The 22538-nt window shown below is 36.5% G+C and overlaps 1 protein-coding gene across 23 annotated transcripts in view; it reads left to right on the forward strand.

Moving 5' to 3' along the window:
* Positions 1–22538, forward strand: part of NRXN1 (neurexin 1) — a 710395-nt gene that overhangs the window by 48353 nt on the left and 639504 nt on the right. The window lies entirely within an intron of this gene.

Here is a 22538-nt window from a genome sequence, read left to right on the forward strand (position 1 = left end):
GTGGAGCATTCAGTCACCAATACAGACACATTACACAGTGTAATGTGAAATTACAAATCAGCTGGACACAACCACATGTGTCCAAGCAGAAAGATTTTTAATCAACACGTCGAACAGCTGTTAAGAAGAGAATGCTATATGTCACAGGAAAAACCTGGAAATTGTTTTTCCCGGTAAACATGCTTTTCACAAGTGAATGTGAGGAGAGTTGCATCAGAACCTATTAACGTGCTTTTTTAGAAATTTGTGGAATGAAATAAAAATAAAGCACTTAACCTCTGTGATGCATGCTATCAGTGTTCCAAAATGATACTGTAATCAAACAAGAGATTTTCTATAAAAAATAAAGTTTAAAGCGTGACAACTGATGGCCATATGACACGACCAGAATTACTCAGCCAAAACAAATGAAAGCTTTTTTTTTTTTCTGCTAAATTGGCAGAGTTCTGTTAATTCTTCAAGAAAAGAAAAGGAACCCATTATCTATTTTTTTTTAAAGTTAAGTGATTTAGGGAAGTCACTGAAACTGCAAAGAAAAATATTTTATCTCACATTAGAAAGGCATAAGCACTGGATCAGGAAATAGGCGGCTTAACCTATTAGAAATACTCTATCAGAAGAAGCTGTTCTAAAATACCCCACCCATTCATAACTTAGAAATAAAAGCACTTTATGATCTACTCAGGTGTTAAACATAAAATCAATCTTTTTTGTGAAAAAATAGCGTAATGCATTTTCTTGTGGAGTATAATTGCATATATGCTGTAACTGGACTAAGACATTCTTACTGTGACTTACCACCATAAAAGCATCCTGGTCTCTTGGAGTGGTTGAGAAATTTGTATGAAGCAAACCTGAAATTTATAAAGGTTGGAACTGTCAGTATTTAAATATGAATTTAATTATGATCTGTGAAACTAACTGGACAATTAAAACAGGAAGACAAAGTAGAAAACAAAGCGTATGGTAGATGTTGAAATATATCTTGTTTTAAAATTAACAGTGCTCAGAAGAATCATGCCTTCTTATGCAATTATAGGCCAGTTGAAGGCATAAGATCCTCTTCAGTACTAACGCCTTGTATCATTATGTACAGTAATATAGTAAAATCCTACAATTATACCTTTTATAATCTAAGCATTAAACTTAAAAGAAAAATTAACACTGTTCTATTTCAGGGTCACAAAGGAGTTTGTGCACTTAGGTTTTAAAACCTAAATTAGGTCTTAGGTCTTTGATTTCTGAGTTTTATTTGTGTACTTTGAAGGGATGATGTGGGGGCAGGGTTGTGTTGTAATGATTTAAGGAGAAATAGTGTCTTTGGTATGAGCTGTATGTAAATCCAGAAGAAAGGCAGATGAATGCCTACGTTTTAATTCTTCTTCAGGTAAATGTCTCCATTTCTTTTATCAAGCACAAAGTGCACTAATTTTTAATTCTCATTTTCCTGGGAGAATGTTGAAGCATGAATGATTCAGGATTCCTGAACTGTAGAAACTCAAACAGAAAAAAGGCGTCTTCTATTTTATTTGCCAATTTTATTTGTGTGTTTTCATAGTAACTGGCTAAATAATATGTCTTAGTACTCATCTTTAATTTTCTTTCTTCCATTCTTTTACAAGTCAAAATACTATCTGTAGTCCATGTCATTTATGAAAAAAAAAACACATTTAGCTCATTTTTGAGAGCATATTTACAGGCAAAAAAAAAGCAAACAGGAAAGAATTTTATCTTCAGATAACATTGGCTCATATAGGTTTTTTCATTCATAGTGACAGCATCACAGTTTTGCACTGTGTTGACAGACTTTTTAATTTTAAAAGAGTACCTACTTTGTATAAATGATAACATGAGAGGCACAAAGAGCATACAGTAAGTAGCCTGCAAAACCCAAAACAGCATTTAAGAAGATACGTGAAAGTATAGACTACCTTGGCAGCTCTATTTTTTGCTCTTGGTTCTTCTCAAAACTTTGAATAACATTAAAGCACAGAAAACAGGAAAATATGCCACCATATTAACTAAGCTTTGATAATCTTCTGTGTGTTCCTGGAACTTTAGCTAGAGCTGTAGCTAGGTTGGGCTTTTGTTGAATAGAAGCAGAGGTGAAACTTATGAGCTTTGTGAGATAAAACTTCAGGTTTTATCATTCATAATTAAAAAGTTGACGGGAACCAGCAGTGCAGCTTTATAAAATAGCAAATGCTTCTGGTGCTCCTCAGGTTTCATGTCCATGAAAAACGCTGTTTTAGGGAAACAATGATTATCTGATTATCACTCCAGCCTCCTCTCTGAGTTAGTTTCAGCCGTTTGACAGATAGGAGAAAGACAAGAGCCTCAAACCTATTACTGGTGCCTCTTCTTTCTCTTGACATAGTTGTTTTTCTTGCTCTTCACCAATATTATCATAGATTGCAGCTCTTTTTAATGGTCATTGTGCATATATTATTCAAAAACCTCTTTTTATCTCTCAGCATGTTCTTTCATGGTGGTAAAGATTCTGTGGAAATTACTGCCTTTTGAGTTTTTTTAATATCATTGAGCAAAACCACAAAAAAATAGAGAAAGATATGTAAAGAAAGCAATCTTAAAGTTTGCTTTTAGAATTCCAGAAGTGGCTTGCACCATCAACATTATTTATTTATTGGATAAGGGCAAATATTTTTAGGAACTAACATAGGGCAAGAAAACATGAAATGCTAAACTTTACACATTATTTTGCTTATATGACAGTTTTGTGTCAATCCACATCCTCTCAAATTAGGTTGAACAATCTATAAACCCATTCAAATAAGTAATTCAAATTAACCTACAGTTCATGTTAACATAAATCAGTTAGACATTAAATGAGAAAATATTTGGAAGTACAGGTTTTCCTTGTTTTCTTTTCATCATACGAAAAGGATCTTACAGTTTTTGTCTTAGTTTCTTCATTTGTAAAGTGGGCCAGATATTTGGATGGATTGCTGCTGGGTATTGCTCCTGAAAGATATTTAAATGCCCAACTCATAATCCTAAACAAGAACTGGTTTTGCGCATGGAAAATATTAAAAACCTTGCTGTTACGATGGAAAAGACAATAAAGCAACTACTCTAGTTAAAAGTTGCAGACACTCAGCAAAACATTTGCCTGCAAACATTTGAAACTCCAGCTTTGACCTGATGGGTAAAAGGAAATTGTCCTTTGTACTTTCTGTAAAGGATTGTTGTTTTTATTTTGCAGAAGCTGTGTCTCAAGCTAGAGGCCAGGAACCTTATTTGTTTCCCTCCCATTTTTGTTCTGAAACCATACGTGTGTTGAAAAGAGCAAACTGAAAGCTTTTTCTAAGACTTTTCAGATGTTCACAAAACAAAATTAACCTTTGACATTTTACTTAGGCTAAAAAATGAAGGACATTTAATCTTTGTTGTTTAGAGTGCAGATGGTTGAAAAATTGTATTAATAACAAAAAAAGTATTTTACTGTTTGTAGTGCTGCCAGTGTGGATACGACAAATAAAACCTAGGGAATTCAAACAGAGTAAGAAACAATACGTGACTTGAATTATTAGATAATCCATGGCTGAGTACACAGCGTGGTTTTAGAGGAACATGAAATTTAATAACAGCTCAAGCCATAAAACCCATTGTCTATCAAATTGAACAGCCTAATGTGTCTAAGTTTAGCATTTTAAGAGAAAAAAATACTCCTGTAAACCAGGTAGGTTACTGTTAAAAGAGGTAGGTGGTGGTGAAAAAAATTCCCCCATCCTCCCCTCACCTTTAGTGTTGACCAGTTCATCCCTGAAACACAATACCAGGTATTTTTTCCCTTGAATCTGCTTGTAAAAATAGTAATAAATTTGTAATAAGGCTGGAGTTACTCCAGTTATTCTGCCACCTCCAATGACTACAGTTTCTCTGGACGAACATCAGTGCAAACATTGTTCAAATGGAGCCTATCAAACTTTTTTCTCTTACTCCGGGTTATATTCCTGAACCTTCTGATGCTCTTTATAATCACAGGCGTTGTATGTGAATTGCTAAATAAGCTCATACCTTCAGACATGTAAGTGTATATGACCTATGACCTTAGCTAATAGGGCAGTTGCCTTTTATAAATAGGAAGTTATTTTGCAATGCCGTGGCAGATGAATAACATACAACAGCACCATTTAAATAGTATAAGTCCATATAGCTTCATCCACTGCAGAGGAGCTAACCTGACTAATATTGGAGCTTCCATCAATGTCATACATAAATGATAAGTGGCCAATAGTGTAGAATGGCATGCCTAATTTGTAGTGAGAAATATGATGACATAGATAGTGTCAGAAGTAAATGTAGTAAAAAAAAATACTTCTTTAAAAAATGTAATTTTCAAAGTACAACTTTGGGTTGTTTGGGTTTTTTTAACACATTTGTACCAAACTTAATGGTTTTTGAGCTAAGTTAACTTAAAATTTACAATAAAAGAGAAAAGCAAAGAAAACCAGGGTCACTGAGAAGAATAACAGAAGGTTGGCAACTAATGAGCTTGATTCTGCTAAGGGACTAAAAGATTTATGTCTTGTTACTGATAGAAGAAACAGAAAGTAACATCCCGGAGACAGGTACATTTTCCTGAGGGAAAGAAAAATGTTAAAGACCTTGCTGTTATGCTGGAAAATTACTCCAGCTAAAATTTGCAAAACATTAGGCCCAGGTGAATTTGATTGCTGAGTTCTGAAGGAAGTCGCAAGAAAAATAGTTAAAATTTCAAATACACCTTTTTGATTCATAAGCTCATAAGATCAAGAGATCTTATGAAGGTCGTCAACTTAACTGTTTAACATTACACAGAGGAAAACACCAATACAATGAGTATCAAAAGAAACAAATAATGACAGTTTAAATGGCAACATATTAAAATGTTTCACCGTTAACAACAGCCAGCTAACTTGCTTCTCTATAGGGTCCCAGACTATAATATCCATTTAAAACCACTGAAGAGTTCAAATCTATCATTTTTCTCCTGATAGCTTTTGCAGTGTAATCCATGCCTTTCAGTACAAGATTCTGCACACCATGAAAGTTATTAACACTTTAGCACTAGTCTGCTATCTATTGAAAGTAAAATAAAACTTAAAAATCTAAACACCTTAGATGTGTGATTATTTTCACACATTATTCAGCAAAATGCTGATTTATACATTGATGCAAACCTGCTGCAGAAATTGCTTTACAACCTAAATACCAAGAACAATAGAAAATCCTGTCTTCTAGATATGGAGTTTTGACCTAACTTTGGCAAACTATGAAAACCTTTTCCTGTAGGTGATGAGTTGGGTTTTGGATGAAATTATTATTAGAAGCAAAATTCTTTGTTTAAAACTCATGAAGCAATCTATGGTATTTTAGAATTATAGTGAGACACAAGTACTGGCAGCATTAAATTTACAGAGAAAAACTTTCAATATCCACATCTTTATATGAGAAATAAAGAGATTTTGATATATTTTTTTATATATATATATATAAATTCTTGTAGCTGCCATGCACAGAAACAGTGTTGCTTTTTGAAGTGTAATCTACAGAAAAACTAGGAGCACTTTAATGTAAAGTTTGGATTGTGTCAAAAACAATAGTTCTAGCAACTTTGCTAGTCCTATCATTTCTACTGTGAACATTGACGTGGAATTGGTTTGTCTGTTTTTTGAGCTTTCATTTTTCCACATAAAGCTAGACAACAGTTTTTGCAGGACAAAGTAAAGAACTAAAATGTGGATATGAAAGCCAAATGAGTGTTTCAGTTACATCTGTAATTTTAATCAAAACACTGTGTTTTAGAAGATTTATAGAAATTTGTTGACTAAGTGAAATTCATACTGTACAACCTGTGTATTATTTAGTTATTTTAATGGTTCAAAATCAACCAAAATTTATGGTACGAAAATAATTAGCCTTACTGCATGCAATAAAGCAAGTATTGTCTGAATGTAACTCACCATACTTTTAAATAGCTAAGCAATATTTTTCAGACGGTTAAGCTGCCTGTGTTACTAACTTGACTAGAGATATTTCTTGGTATCAATACACGTAGTAAAAACATAGTCTGAATTTTTCGGAATTATGAATCGTGGCTCATAGTCTTAAAACTAACATACCTGTTATCAGTTGACCCCAGCCAGCAGCTACACACTGATGCAGCCACTCGCTCACTTTCCCCCAGCAGAACAAGGAAGAGAATGGGAAAAGCAAAAGTTAAAAACTCATGTGTCAGGAAAAACACAGTTTAATAAATGAAGGAAAGAGGGGAAAAAATAAGTGATGCAAAGGTAATCACCCCACAAGCAGACTGATGCCCAGCCAGTCTCCAAGCAACAGCTACATTTGAAGACAAAACCTCACAGTTTTATTGCTGAGTGTGGCATTATATGGTATGGAGTATCCTTTTGGCCAATTCGGGTCAGCTGTCCTGACTGTGTGCCTTCCCCATGTCTTGCCCACTCCCAGCCTACTTGCTGGGTGGCAGAATAAGGACCAGGAAAAGCCTTGGTGCTGTTCAAGCACTGTTCAACCATAGGCAAAGCAGTGGTGTGTTATCCACACTCTTTTAGTCACAAGTTCAAACCACAGCACTATATGGGCTGCTACGAAGAAAGTTAACTCCATCCCAACCAGACCCAGCACACAATTACAATCTTTCTTTGGTAGGTCATATACATGCGTGCTTCTGCAGGTATTCACTTCATTGCATAGCCTAAAATAGATACTTTGACTGCCACAAACTTAAATCTCTCAATGCACATCAAAATGTTTCTAAAATAAATAGCAAAATATACTGTCTCTTTATTGTCACTTTGTTATTAGCTTCTTTATCGGGTGCAAGACTATCCTGCATAGATATTTTAAGCATTCAGTATGGAAGTGGTATATTCTTTAAATTCCAGATTATTCAGGACCTTGATGTCCATGAAGTACACAAATGAGCATGGTGTGATGAACTGTAGCTTGATACTTAACAGAATGCTGGCCAGACCCAATCTTACCTCTATTAGAGATTTCCTTTAAGAAAGTGAGTAAGGGTGCATGATGTTTTGGAAGACTGCAAGAGAAACATAGTGCCAAATTTTAAAATTGCAATTGAAAAAGAGCCAAGTCTAGCTTGCCAGCTTAACTTTATTTCCTGGAAGACTTTGGAACAAATATTCAAGCACTTGATTTGTTATCAGTTGCAAAGTAAGGAAGAGATGAGTAACAGTAGACATGTATTTGTCGGCAAAAATTACATTAAACCAATTCTTCAACAATTGATAGAGACTGTCAAGAAGCAGCAGGTGTCATGTATTCTTAAATAAATCTTTAGGCACCGTCTAGCATGACATTCTCTTAAGCAAGGCAGGAATTCTTGGGCTAGATAAAGTTTCTAAATTGCTAGTAAATTGCATGCAAAGTTGGCTGTATAACTGTGCGAGTTGTCAGTAATTCTCTGACAAAGTGAAAGGACAAACCAACCACAGGCATTGCTCCTGGAATCAATTCCGTGCCACTTTTCTTTAATCAGCCTGGATGGTAGAGCACAGACCAAGTTTATTAAATCTGTGATAACGCAGAGCTGGGAAAGAGAAACAGCATACTTAAGAACAAGCTTTGAATTCAGAATCAGCTTGACAAATTAGAGAAAAGGACCAAAAGATATGCTAAAACTCTGTGGAAACAAGTGGAAGGTGCTAGGCGTAGGAAGGAATTATGGACAGCAAAAATATGCTGTCGAAAAAAACTGGTGAAATACTGTTTCTTTGGAAAAGAATCTGTGAGCCTGCATGTATCACATCCTGAACAGGGGTCAGCAAAGCCATGAAGCTGTAAAAAAGTCTAAGAACATTTTATCTCTTGTAAATGGAAATAAAGCTTGTAAGACATAGCAAAGTAATTATCCAGTTCTGCTCAGTGCTGTACTCCAGGCTGGAATTCTGCATCCAATTTTGAGTATTGCATTTCACCAAAAAAGTATACTTATGAAATAAAAACCAAAAGACTTGGGGTTATGTACCTTACAGGAGAAATGACTAAGGGAGGACCTGATGGCAAAGATCAAGTTCATAAAAGGGTGGTAAAAAAAAGGAAAGAAATAATCTGTTCTTCTTTTGGCCATGGTAGATAGGTTAAGAAATAATGGGATTAAGTTGCAGCAATTAAGAATAAGTTTAAACTTAACTGATGTTAACTAATGGTAAGAACAGTGAAACACTGAAATAGATGTAATGGGAGTGGGGGATGGGAAGACATTAGATAAATAATATAAGGATTGACATAGACATAGTTTGTCCTATACTAAGGCAGAAAAATGCTGGATGGTTCTGGTTTTTATCACGATTAATTACATTGATACATCCCTGGAACAGAGTAAAATATCCTGTCTGACAGCTGGTGGCCACAGAATTACATCTTCCAATACAGTAAATGCCAAAGACAAAATGTGCTAGTAGCTGTAATAATTCTGTATCTGATTCTTTGACTTACAATATAAAATATTTTTGCCTTCAGGTTAGAAATAATGATTTTGGTCTTCCTTACTCACAGTACTCAGATTGTGGGAAAATTCTACTTGTTTCTACTTTGACAAACCACAGGGGGTGAGGGCTTCAGCAGGAGTTTGTTACTGGAAGGAAGGAAGGAAGGGACAAGTCAAAGGATGGTGGCAGTAGAAAAAGCGGAGCTGTGGCGCTGTTTTTCTGTAATGATTTAGAAAATAGGAAAAGAATCCAACAACACAAACTGTACGTCAGTTTTCTTGGTTTGGACCTTACAGGGCCATGAGTAGCCCCAGAAATGACAGAATGAAGTCTGAAACAGTATAAACCTTTGTTGAAAGTTTGTTGCTTCTCCTGTCTCTGCTTTATAGATCCTAGAGTGAGATAAAGAAGTAAATGAGGAACTCTAAGTGAATTGTTTGTACTTACCTCTTTCCTGAAGTGGCTTGATGTTTTGGCACGTAATGTTATTGCAATGAATAATATGTGGTGCTTTTGTTGTTCTGGTTGCTTTTTGAAGACCCTGTAGTTTGGACCCAACCGAACTGAATATTTCTCTTCCTTATTTCTCTCCTGAGAAAGTTTTTCTGCATATATAACAACCTTTCTTCTCTATTACGCTTGATAAGAAGAGATTTTTTAACTTTCCTCTTGGTGGAAAAAAAAAGTAAGTCTTCTTTATTTTCTTCTGTTTGCCATTTTGTCCTTCATATTAAATCTACAATTCTTTCTACAGGAGACATAAAGCCAAAGGGGAAAAGGGAAAGTCTACAATAAATTAAATTGGCACTTGGGGGGCGTTTCCTAAAATTCTGATCTTTTGCTTGCCCACTTATTGATAGTGTCATCAGAGTTGCTTTTTGTTATGATAAAAGTTGCAAACATACTATGCAAACATAGTACTATTGCTAAAAATGTAGTCTAAACCGAGGAACATCCAGGATTCTTAGAATAAGCAAGCATTTAAGACAATAAACTACTTCCATGGGCTCTTTCCCTCCTTAGTTTCCTAGCTGAATAAAATAAGGAGTTCACAAATTCTCATCACATTCAGCACTGCATATTTTTTCCTACTTAACAAAATAGAGTTTTAGAATTAAATCCACCATCTAAAAGGTTGCAAAAATTTTCACAGACGTTATGGTCTAGAGAAGCAGCGTTGAACACAATTTAAACAATTCTCCTGTTTTGATAAAATGCTGTATGGCTCATAAGATTCCTACCTGATCTTTCATAAAAGTTTAAGTCTGGACATCACCTACCTGTAGACAAAATACTGTATGCCTAAGCCTAGCCAAATCTTCTACCTTGGCTTTTATTCTTCATTTTTCTTGAAACAAATTTAAATTCCCTTATTGTGTTTTCTTCAGCTCATCTATGAGTGGAAGAACTCCTAGATGCACACCTTCACTTGAATTGAATGACCCTCACATCAGCCTCGAGCACCACTTGTGCTTGCGTGGAAACATTTACTACCAAATTTTCTGTCTGCTTCATGGAGGCATTTGTATGTATAAGCTGCTGAGGTCCTTCCATGAAAGACACTATAGAATCACAAAGAGGTTTTATTACTTAACAAAGTGTGAATACTTTGTCAATGAACTAAAAAGATCTTTACCTGCAAAGATGTGAACTCAGTGCTCAGAGCCTGAGTATACAGAAACAGTTGAAAAGGGAGAGTCACTTTAGTGATCCAGCTTCAGAAATTTAAAAAAAACCAAAACAACTGAGTGTAAGAATGAGCAAAAATTAACCCTAGGAAGAGGGTTTTTTTTCCCCAAAACAAAGTAGCAAGTTTACCTGTAAAAGTATAGATTTACAACAAGATTAAATGCTGTGTTTTAACACTCCTATTCTTTACTAACTATAATTATTCTGTGAACTCCACATTGGAGTTATGGTATATCTGTAGCTGCCTGTAGAGATCAAGACCCATTTTTTCTTTTGATATTTGTTTGCTAGTAGTCTCATGAACTGTCATTTCCATCTTTTTCGTGACATCATAGCTATGTGATTATTTTTTGTGAGGAGTGGCACTCATGTTAAGGGATGAAAATGCTATTCCAGAATCTGGTTTTTCAAGGTACTGTGTAACTCCTGCATGGTTTTTTGAAGGCTGTATGGGTTTTTTTCATACATATGAAATACTATGAGTATGCGTGTGCTAGAGTTCCAGACTCTACTGAAGTATAGTTTGTATCCCTATAAAGGAATGTAGCCGCCCTCAAAATCTCTTCAATCCTCTGTGTAGCACAATGAATGTAATTGCATATTATATGTAAGTTCATATTCACATTATCTCGTTTAACTGATCAGCAAGGTAATGTGTCCTGTTTTACTATACAGTTCGTCCATTTTGGTTGTTCAATTTCTTTACAAACATTTTTCCTCCCCTTCAAATCGGTCTTAAATCAGCTGTGTAATGTTTTGTTCACAAACCAACACATACCAGTGACAGAATTTGTTGATACTGCATGGGAAATCAAATTTGGGCATATGGATTTGCTAATTTCTTAGTGAAAAGATGTGTACTTGCCTAAGCTACTGATCTTATATCAGTCTTGATTCACATGAACAACATCTGTCTAAGTCAGTGTGAGATGCTGGTTAAGACTGTGGTCAATAATACTTATTACTATGCTTTCCATGGCAAAGCAGGCTGCCAGAAAATATATTGCCTTGAAATTCTTTTGTTTGAGGTATTATTGTTGGCAAGACTGCCTATAAGTTAATGCTGTGTTTTCCAAACCAGCCAAGTGCTTTCTCAACAATTGTGTATGAGGTTCTACCTCACGCTTAGGAATGAGTGTCATTTTTATCCTTGGATATCAAGCTCAACTACTCTAACCCTGACTTGTAAACTGACCTCCAGCTTTCTCTTATAGCTATCAATAATTCTCCGTGCATGGTGCTAGAAGCCCAATGAGCAAATGGTATCATGTGGTATGGTATCGTGGCAATCATATTCATAGCTTGTACTGAATATGTTTAGACTATTCTTTGAAGGGGAAAAAAGGCAAGTTTTTTTCTACCTGAGCCTGAAATTACAACTTTTTTTTTAAATAGAAGATCTTAAAAAAGAAAGCCAAAACCAACCCATCTTGGTATACTTTCTTTCGCATGACCATGAAATACACTCAAAGAGATATACAGGAACATATCTGAAACAACAGTACTGTTTCCTTTAAATGGCCCCAGTAGATATATTTGTTAAAGAAAAATCGATACAGAAAGAAAAATGAATCACTGCTCCTGGGGGGGAGGGTGAGGGAGAAGGTATCTCAAATGCTTTATAATTGTTCAGAAAATATTTGTGGGAGGAATGACTCCTGGAAAACCTCCCAAGGTCAGTGCGACCCATGGCATTGTGCTGAGTAAGTTACACTAATTCTTATGCACTCAGTTTTCCCAAAAGAAACTGATATTCTTTTTCTTCTTTTCCTTTTTTTTAATTATTTTTATGTTGTTGTTGTTGTTCTTGTTGTAGCTTTTCTTCTTCTTCTTCTTCTTCTTCTTCTTCTTCTTCTTCTTCTTCTTCTTCTTCTTCTTCTGCTCCTCCTCCTCCTCCTTCTTCTCCTTCTTCTTCTTTGATTTGCATATAGTCCTTATATTTGCTAAGAAAACTACCAAATTCCAGGAGGGAATATCCAATTTATATAAGTGAGTAGGATCGCTTTTATATGTAAATGATACCAATACATGTGTCACTGTTGCACAAAGATGACTCAGCGCTCCGTGCAAACTTCAGCCTTCAGGGCCCAATCCTGCAATCCAGTTGCAAAATTCCAGTTGACCTGAAATTTCCAGTGGGACTTTTATCTTATTTCAGAGAAGCATAGCTGCTGTTAGTGCTACATGGTGAACTTTGGTTTTCCTTTGTACCCACCACTGTTTTCTTTCAGCATGTGTGAACCCTGTTCTTCAGTTTCTGGAGAAGCTAGGACTTAGAAGGCATGGATTGTTTCTACCCAAACTAAATCTGTATTCCACTCTTCACTGGATTTGACTTATGTTCTTTAATGTTTGTGACTATAGCTATTTTTCACAATATTTCAACAAATGAGAAAAAAATAGCCGACACTTGAATGAGCTCTTTTTTCTAAATGCCTTTCTCCTCTTTATATGTTCCAAAGTGTATGTAATTGAATGATGCAATTCTAAGAGGAGAAATCTCAATTAAAATGTGTTTATGAGGGTTTCAATCAGAGATTTGAACTTGTGTTATAAGGGACTTGCACCAGTCCTCATATATTTGAAGTAGCTCTCTTGTCTCAGTGGAGTTTTATGTAATCATATCTTCCATCAGAATCTGCACTTTCCCATTGCATACTCACTCAATTCAATTTAGATGAAAAATTTATTTAACTTATTTTAATAACTTTACTATCACAAATAATAGCTAAATTTGTGGATATGTAGGTATTCACAAATAAAATATATGGAGATGATTTCCTTGTGATAGTATCAACATTTTCTGTGTTGCTTTTATTTTGTCTTATAAAATACTGGTTTAGACAAGCAGCCTTGACCTAATGTATAAAATGCAGCTTGGTGGAATAACAACTATACACTAGAGATGGCACTAAGCTCATTTTAACTACAACATAAACCCAGATCTTGAAAGCATTGTGGTAACTTCCATTACACTAAAAGCTATTGATTAGAAATGCTTCCCTGGCAGAAAGAGGGGACTCATGAACTCATTGTGTTCCAATGATTCACCATGAGATCTCAATGGGAGCTGCAGATGCCAAGTAGCAGCACAGCAGATAAACCATGAAAATCAAGGAGCAATCCAGGTCTTATCCAAGCAGTATAAAATAATGAAAAGATTTCTGTCCATGTGAATAGGAAGAAGATCCCATTGTATGTCATAAGAACTATTCATGCCCAGTTTTTCTATTCCACTTATTTTTTACTAGAACTTTACTTGTTTTGATTATTTAAATTTTACACTTCTCATCAGACTACTTGTTACTGAAGACAGAATAAGTATGTAATGCAGGACATTACATAAAGAACATGTCCTTTTTATGTAATTTGGATGTAGTATTTGTTAGGATGCCTCTTTTACATGTCTTTTAAGTACACGTAGATATCACTGATCCACTGATGTAAGAGAGTAATAACAGCAAATTTGTTTAAAGGTTATGCCAGTGCCCTAATCAGAAAGTGTTGTGTTTTAAAAATTTGGCCCACTACAGAAAACAGTGATAACACTAATAATGCAAACTGGATAAAAAGCGATAGTTGTCAATATTGAATGTTAAGAGGCGCATTCAAAGAGATAAAAGAAAAATACTTGAGACCTTGATATTCTAAACTACTTTTGGAGACAAATGGGTTTTTGGGAAGGGAGAGTTGGTTTACTTTAATGGAAGCAAAATGAGGTGGCTGTTCTACAGGCATTACAAGCATGTTTTGGGAAATGTGCTTTGAATGTTTTTCTTTTTCTAAGAAGCAAATGATTTATGAGAATTAGATGTTCTTCATATCAGACACTTCTGGAATAAGTATACCTTTCTTAAAGCAAGAAGGCATTTGCTATAAGCTGTAAAAAGCAGAATGAAAAAATGGATCAAGCACTTTGCAAATGAAAATAATTTCAGTTATGTTGTTAGTGGCTTTTGTACTGTTCTTATAATTTTGTTTGAAACAAACTATAATTACAGAACAGCAGTTCCTTGAAATGTTTTCTTTAAACAAAAGAACATATAACAAATTCTAAATCCTATTAATCGATATTGCTTTTTCAAGTTCATAAACGTCTTCATATGCATTAGTCTTTGTTTTGTTGAATTATAAGGAGACTTTTCCTCAAGTTCAGTGTTATCTATTTCTGTCCCTTGGCATGATATCACATTTTGGAGGAGTTTTGTGTTAGTAAAGTAAAATTTTTTTGCTGTGTGTGAAGGTTGCTTGTGTTTAGTTTCTGTATATATCAATAGTGGGACCATAGCACATAATTTGTTGTTCACTATGTTGGCTGTATTCATTACATTTATATACTCTACATTGCATAAGGTATTATTATTACATGAATGAATGTGCATATGCTTATGTAGCCTATGTATTCAGCATATACTCATAACAATTCCACCTTGTTCAAATATTAGATTCTCTCTTGGTAGACGGTGAGTTGCTCAGGTTATTTCTTTATTCTGAAAATGTGATTGAAAGAAAAATATGCAAGAAATGTTTGTGGTTTGGGAGTTTTGTTAACTTGATTAAGTACATAGGTTATATGATACACGATCCTTGCTTTCATGATTATAATTCTGTGAATTGCCTAATGGCATAAATACTCTGCCGAGGAGAAATTTTAATTATGGTTTAGATGTGGGAGTTTTTCCACTTCGGGAAACTCAGAATTATTCCTCCTCTTCATGAATAAAAACTAGGAAGCGGGTGATTTGTGTGCTCATTTTAATAATGGGCCAACAATCAAACAAGATTTCTGTTATTCACTGGGATTTACCTTACAGAGAAGGATTTCCCCTGTAGGACAGTTTGCTTAGTCCACTTATTATTAAAATTTTATTTTAATAATATAAGAAATACCATTTCATATCATGCTTAAGATGTAACCTCAAAAGAATTCTATCTAAGAAATACATTCTGAACACTTTTTAATGGATATATTTTTTCATATTACTCAACTAATGATATTTATGTCTCCTTAGATATTTTCTTCTATAGCTCTACATTTAGATTTTCTCATTAATTTCCTTCTAAACTTCTGTTTGACTCATTCCCATAAAAGGTCATTACAATATTCCCTGCCGTACCCTTTATGTGTACTGCAGAGCAATATACCACAGAGACAACTTTTTGTGTGGAGTTGTTATAATTGGTTCTGAAAAAGTTTTAGCCCAGAAGTAGTTCTTCACTAAAGAATCCTGTGTTGATTTTTCTTGTTGCCAACGTCTTTGTCATTCTAACCAATTTGCCAGCTGTAGAAGAGCTGACAATAGAAAAGATGCTTTACGACTTTTTCATTGGCAACATGCTACCATGATGATGTACTATGATAGATGAATTGCATCACAGCGCAACTACACAAAAAATAATCTCCACATGGCCTATATTGAGCGTAATGTAGGTTTAGAAAAAATATAAAATGAGTAAAGGTTAGCATCAGAATGCATATCCAAGTCATTTCTTTCAGAAAGGAACAAAGGTAATAAGGAAGACTTCAAGAACTGTCAAAAGTGACATTATAGTGGGTGTCTGCTATAGTCCATCTAACCAGGAAGAACAAGTGGATGAGGCCTTCTATAGACAGATGGGAGAAGCTTCACATTCGCAGGCCTTGGTTCTCATGGGGGACTTCAACTACCCAGATGTCTGCTGGAGGGATAGCATAGGAGGTTATAAGCAATCCAGGAGGCTCCTGGAGTGCATTGATGATAAATTCCTTCTCCAAATGGTAGCAGAGCCAATGAGAGGTACTCTGCTGGACCTCATACACCAACAAGGAGGGGTTCACTGGGCATGTGAAGCTCAAGGGCAGCCTTGGCTCCAGTGACCATGGTGGAGTTCAGAATCCTGAGGGCATGGAGGAGGGTGAGAAGGAAGCTCACAACACTTGCCTTCAGGAGAGCTAACTTTGGCCTCTTCAAATATCTGCTCAGAAGAGTCCCATGGGATAAGGCCCTGGAGAGAAGAGGGTCCAAGAAAGCTGGCTAATATTTATGGATCACTTCCTCCAAGCATAAGAGAGTTCCATCCCAACAACATGAAGTCAGGCAAAAATGCTGGGAACCCTGTATGGATTAACAAAGAGCTGCTATCCAAACCCAAACACAAAAAGGAAGCGTAAAAAGGGTGCAAGCAATGACAGATAGCCTGAGAGGAATACAGAAACATTGCCCAAACATCCGGGAATGAAGTCAGGAAAGCCAAAGCCCAGATGGAATTTAATCTGTCCAGGGATGTCAAAGACAGCAAGAAGGGCCTCTGTAAGTACATTACTGACAAAAGAAAGACCAGGGAAAATGTGGACCCATTGTCAACAATAGGGGATCTGGTGACACAGGACGTGGAAAAGGCTGTGGTACTGAATGCCTTCTTTGCCTCAGCCTTTACTAGCAAGACCAGCCTTCAGGAATCGCAGGTCCCAGAGACAAAGTGGAAAGGCTGGAGCGAGGAAAATGTACCCTTGGTGGAAGAGGATCAGGTCAGGGAATACTTAAGCAAACTGTGCATACGTAAGTCCATGGAACCTGCTGGAATGCACCCACAAACGCTCAGAGAGCTGTCAGATGTCATTGCGAGACCACTCTTGATAATCTTTGATCAATCATGGCAGCTGGAAGAAGTACCCAAAGTCTGGAAAAATGCAAATGTCACTCCCATCTTCAAAAAGGCAAGAATGAGGATCAGGGAACTACAGGCTGATCAGACTCACCATGATCCCTGGGAATAGGATGGAGCAGCTAATCCTGGAAACAATTTCCAGGCACATTAAGGACAAGAAAATCATTAGGAATAGTCAGCATGGCTTCACCAAGGGTAAGTCATGCTTGACCGACTTCATAATCTTCTATGATGGATTAACTGACCTGATAGATGAGAGCAGAGCACTGAATGTTGTCTACGTGCACTTCAGTAAGGCCTTTCACACTATCTCCCTTAAGATCCTCATAGAGAAGCTGCTGATCTATGGGCTGGATGAGCAGACAGTGAGGCAGCTTGAAAACTGTCTGAATGGCCAGACCCAGAGAGTGATGATAAGCCTGCTTAGAGGCCAGTGACTAGCTGTGTACCCCAGGGGTCAAGACTCGGTCTGATCCTGTTTAACATATTCATTAATGATCTGGATGATGGGGCAGAGTGTACCCTCAGTAAGGAAGAGAACCCTCAAACTAGGAGGAGTAGCTGATACACAGAAGGTCGTGCTATTGTCCAGAGGGACCTCGGCAGGCTGGAGAAATGGGCTGACAGGAACATTATGAAGTTCAACAAGGAGAAGTGCAAAGTCCTGCACCTGTGGAGGAACAACCCCATGCACCCATATATGCTGGGGGACACCCAGGTGGAAAGCAGCTTTGCAGAAAAGGACCTAGGGTCTTGGGAGACACCAGGTTGACCATGAGCCAACAATATGTCATTGGGGAAAAGGTGTCTAATGGTATCCTAGGCTGCATTGCCAGCAGGTCGAGGGAGGTGATAGATATTTCCCCTCTACTTGCCACTGGTGAGGCCACATCTGGAGTACTGTGTCCAGTTCTGGGCTCCTCAGTGCAAGAGAACCATGGACATGCTGGAGAGAGTCCAACCAAGGGCCACAAAGATGATGAAGGGACTCTCCTATGAGAGTCCCAGCTGGAACTGTTTAGCCTGGAAAAGAGAAGACTCAGGGTGGGTCATGTTAATGTATGTAAATTACCTGAAGGGGAGGGTGCATAGGGGACGGAACCAGGGTTTCTTCACTGGTACCCAGTCATAAGACCAGAGGCAAAGGGCACAAACTGGAACACAGGTGGTGCTGTCTGAACATCAGGAAACACTTTTTTACTGTAAGGGTGACCGAGCACTGGCACAGGTTGCCCAGACAGGTTGTGGAGTCACCAATGTTGGAGATATTCAAAAGCCATCTGGACTCAGTCCTGGGCAATTAGCAGAAGGTGGCCCTGCTTGAGCAGGGAGGTTGGAGCAGATGTCCTCCAGAGGTCTTTCCTACCCCAACCATTCTGTGAGTGTGTGATACTGATTAAACTGCTAGGAAGAGAAGAACTAGATCTAACTTGGTTTGGGTTCATTTTATATACATCCCCAAAATGTGACTGTCTTGAAACATCTACTACTACCAGAAATTTTAATTGTGCAGTTCTGGGATAGGAACAGTCATAGATGAAAAATGACTGTAGCTAGCCATAATACACATACAAGCAGGGTTTTACAAGCTCACATCAGGTACTGTATCTCCTTATCAGGAGCCACCTTTTGCACCTATTCTAAACTAATGCCTGCAAGTCTTTTAAGTCACTTAGTGGCCTTATAAAAGTTGCAATATATATTCTTATGCCAAGAAGATAACTGTTTGAACAATTCATATCAAAGTGATTAATGAAAATCAAGAATTGTTCTAAAGTATCTGTTTCCTGATTGCAAAGCGTGCAAGCACTCTGTACGCATGGGAGCTCAATCCAGGCATTCGTGTGGCTGCAAAAGAAAATATTGTTGCTCAGTCCCCGTAAAATATGCAGGGGAAATAAAAAAAATAAATAAATCAATTCTTACTTTAGCTAGGGATGACCAGTTTTTAAGTGAAGAAATGCTGGTTTTTTTGATTGTAAAATTTCTTGTAATTAGTTTCATTGTCATTATCTGTAACTACTAATTAATCAGAATAACATTCAGCATTAGCATTGAAATTATTGTAGACTAGTAAAGGAGAAAATTAATTCATTGAAAAAAATATGAAGATATCTATTTTGTTCACTCACAGTCACAGATAGCTGTGATTAAATTTTAATTTGATGTCAAATTAAACACTCGGTTACAGCATGCTGACTTCCAGGGTACAGCTCCACTCACTTCAGAGGAATTTCCTGTTTAAACGAGCAGAAAGTTTGGTCTGTACCATTCTAAAGGTTTCCAAAGGCAGGTTCAGCTCAGTTCACATCCACAAAATGAGTCTCAGTAGTAGCCAAGAAAATTTTATGGTGACTAGCTAAAGAACTATACAACAGAGTGATTTTGAATATTGTTACTCTATTTTTAATTGTGTACAGAGCATCTTCTCCGTTTTTAGCTCCTAACTCTGAAGAACACTTCATACCAAATTGTCTTCAGCCACCTGTGTTAAAGTCATAGCATCACTATACATTCCTCAGTTTTGTACAGAGTGAGCATACAAAAATACCGCTAGCTTTGCATGCAGTTCCTGTTAATTTTGGTGTTGGACTAGTCTGGGAAGGCACAAATATCCAACTACAGAGACAGAGCCTGAGTGAATATCCCAGATGGGCAGAATATGCAGTCATATGTCATCACCGTTTAGTAACTATTATAAAGGACAAATATTATATTTACACAGTAGAGATTGTGAAAATGTAGATAGCTGCCAATTCACCATACAATAAAAAGCCAGTAGAAAAGTTTTAGGAAGCATGGTCTAAAACCAATATCCTTTTCATGGACAAAAAATGTGACCTCTCCTCCTTTGAGTCTGCTGCTCATGTTATCCATGGGATCATGACCTCTGTACAGCTGCCATCCAGTTGGAAAATTACTTCTGCCATTCAACCACTGCACAGCATTTTTACTCACTGTCAGCTCAGCTAATCCTATTGTATTAATGGGTCTAACAGACCAGTTTTGCTGAAAGGATGGTTGGACAGGGAGTTGATTTCTTCTAATAGTAACTGGGGCCTGATTTTGCAGCCTCTTGTATAGGCATAATTGACCACACACAGCAGCGCAACAAGGAATCAGATTTACTGGGCTAGTTTGTACTCTCATGTACACCAAAACAAGCGTGAATAATTCTGAAAAATCTTTATTCCTCATTTCACAACTGTTCCTTAAAGAAGTTGTTGTAATAAGTTATTTTATGAATTTTGCAAATTAATTACAAAACAGATATTCTTAAAATAGAAATACCTGTGTCATCCTGCATCACTTTTATAGAACATAACCTGTTCTTGCCATTACTCTCTGCCAGCCAGAATAGTTAATTCTGTATAAAAGGTTTTGATGAGGATATCCTGAAAATATATTTTCATGCCATGTACCCAGCGGGGCTAAATTGGAGAAAATCCAAAGGAATAATAATAGTGCTTGGAAGAAAAGTGGCATTATGGTAGGATGTACAGGCCTTGTAAAGCAGACCGTATGTGGTCAGTCCTTAATTCTAGTTAGTGTATCCATTCTCCATGATAGGAAATAAGACCTCTAGTGATTAGAAGGAAGATGTCTAAAAGGACAAATCAAAGTAGAGTGTGCAAATCCCAGAGATTTTCAATAGAAATCAAATGTTTCCAATCCAGAGAAATAGTCCCAGAGGCCAAATGGAAAAGAGCAGCAGTTCTTAAAGACTATCTGGTTACTGAGTGAAATTCACAGATTTACATTGTGTTTCCTTTTCTGCTTATACATGGAAATCAAAACACTGGGGAGGGAGCATGGTTCTTTGACTCACCTTCACTTATGCAAATGACTTATTTCTCCTTTTATTATCTCTATTATTAATATTACTGATTTCAATTATTAAAAAACCTTTGACTCCACCTTTGATTCTTGGTTGTGGTTACTGCAGCCGTGACACAGATGCAAGCACACTTGTCCCAGTGACTGATGAAAAATTTCTTTAAAGAATTGACATGTTGCAAGCAGGACTGAGGTTTAGTACATCTGAGACCAGGCAGGCCCATTCTGGAGAAAATGAATTAAATTTAATGATGTGGCAAAATAAGGCCAAAGTCAAATTTCTAGGGATTGTAATATAATTAAAAAGCAGTCATTTTTATATTTACATCATGATCTCTCCCCTGAGTCAGTCCAAGTTTATTTAGAAGTATGGTAAAAATTACTAAAAGAAGTGAACAAGTAACTATCAAAAAATGTCAGTTCTAGGAAGTAGTTGAGAAAAAGGAGATATAAGTATCAAAGATGTGCTTATTTGTTAACTACTGTGGCTCCAAAGAAGCACAAGTCTATTCAACTGTGCAATATCTAAAAATATGTAACAATAAACTAATCATAGATTAATAGCATTGAACTAAGGCAATGTTGAATGATTTCACGTTTGATACACTTGTGATGATAAATGATAGGAAACTGATAAAGCTGCATAGAAATAAAACAGCATAAAAAATTGTTGCTTCAGAAAGAGTATTGATTTAATTATGTCTAGATTTTTATTGTGTTTGTCATCTGCAGCAACTGGAGAGGGAATTCGAAAATATTACAGGGTATAGAAGTAAATTGGGGATGGGGTATTTTCCCATTGGGAACAATAGTAATGACTTGTCTGACTAATTTTTTTTCCACCCATTATATTTGAATTCTTAATGGAAAACATTTCTCAGTGAGATCCTTGTGCAATTGATGCAGAGATTGGTTCTGAGAAAACAATTTATTTGAACATTTTTGTGTTTAACAGAGTGTCAAAGTATTTGCTGTTGTTTATGCTTGGTTTCTGTTCTCATTTGGCTGGAGAAAATTCATAGATTCATACAAGTTATGGTCAGAATGTACTGCTATGAAAATATTTACCTGACCTCCTAAATGGCAAAAGGCAGAATTTCTTCCAGTAATTCCTATAATACAGCCCCAAAGCAATGATTGATATACAGTTTCAGTTAGACAAAGGCTCTGTCTTAAGACTTCAGGGAAGAATTTCACAGTATTCCCAATGATTATTTTATCATTTTTGAAATTTTCGTCTTATTTTCGGTTTGCACTTTTCTGACTCGACACCAGCATTTGTCTGGTTGAAAGGACTTCCAGGTATCAAGAATCTTTCTCCGACATTGATAGATACAGACTGGGTTCAAGACACCTCTTAACCTCATCTTTGATTCAATAGATTGAGCATCTTAAAGCTTTCATTGTAAGACACGATTGCTGAGTTTTCTTAGGTTTTTATTGCAATGAATGACTGTGGAAAAGTGTTTTTTTTCCTCAAACCTCTTTCATTTTTTACTTCCTTTTAAATTTATGAGCACTGGAACTAAACATAGTAATGGTTTTAGTTATGCCACAAAAAGCAATGCCATTTTCTGTTTCTGTTTGTTTTTTCTTTACTTGTGCATTCAAGGCTTGCACTGCCCTGCTTATTTGCTGCTTCACGCTAGGAGCTCATCTACAGTAGCTTAACTAAAATGATCTAATCATTTCATTCCCAATGCACTTGGGATACATAGCACTGTCTAGAAAAGGTGGCCCTACCTAGACTAAATTCATGGATGTTAGTAGAATTTACAGAGGTGTACTGAATTTGAGCTGGTGCCCTTGTCTTGTACAAAACTGGCAGAAAGATCTAATTGTGCCCTAAGATCCTCATTTGGCAGAAAGCCTCATCCTCATTTTTGG

Source organism: Chroicocephalus ridibundus, chromosome 3 (genome assembly GCF_963924245.1).
Source record: "Chroicocephalus ridibundus chromosome 3, bChrRid1.1, whole genome shotgun sequence".
Lineage (NCBI taxonomy): Eukaryota > Metazoa > Chordata > Aves > Charadriiformes > Laridae > Chroicocephalus > Chroicocephalus ridibundus.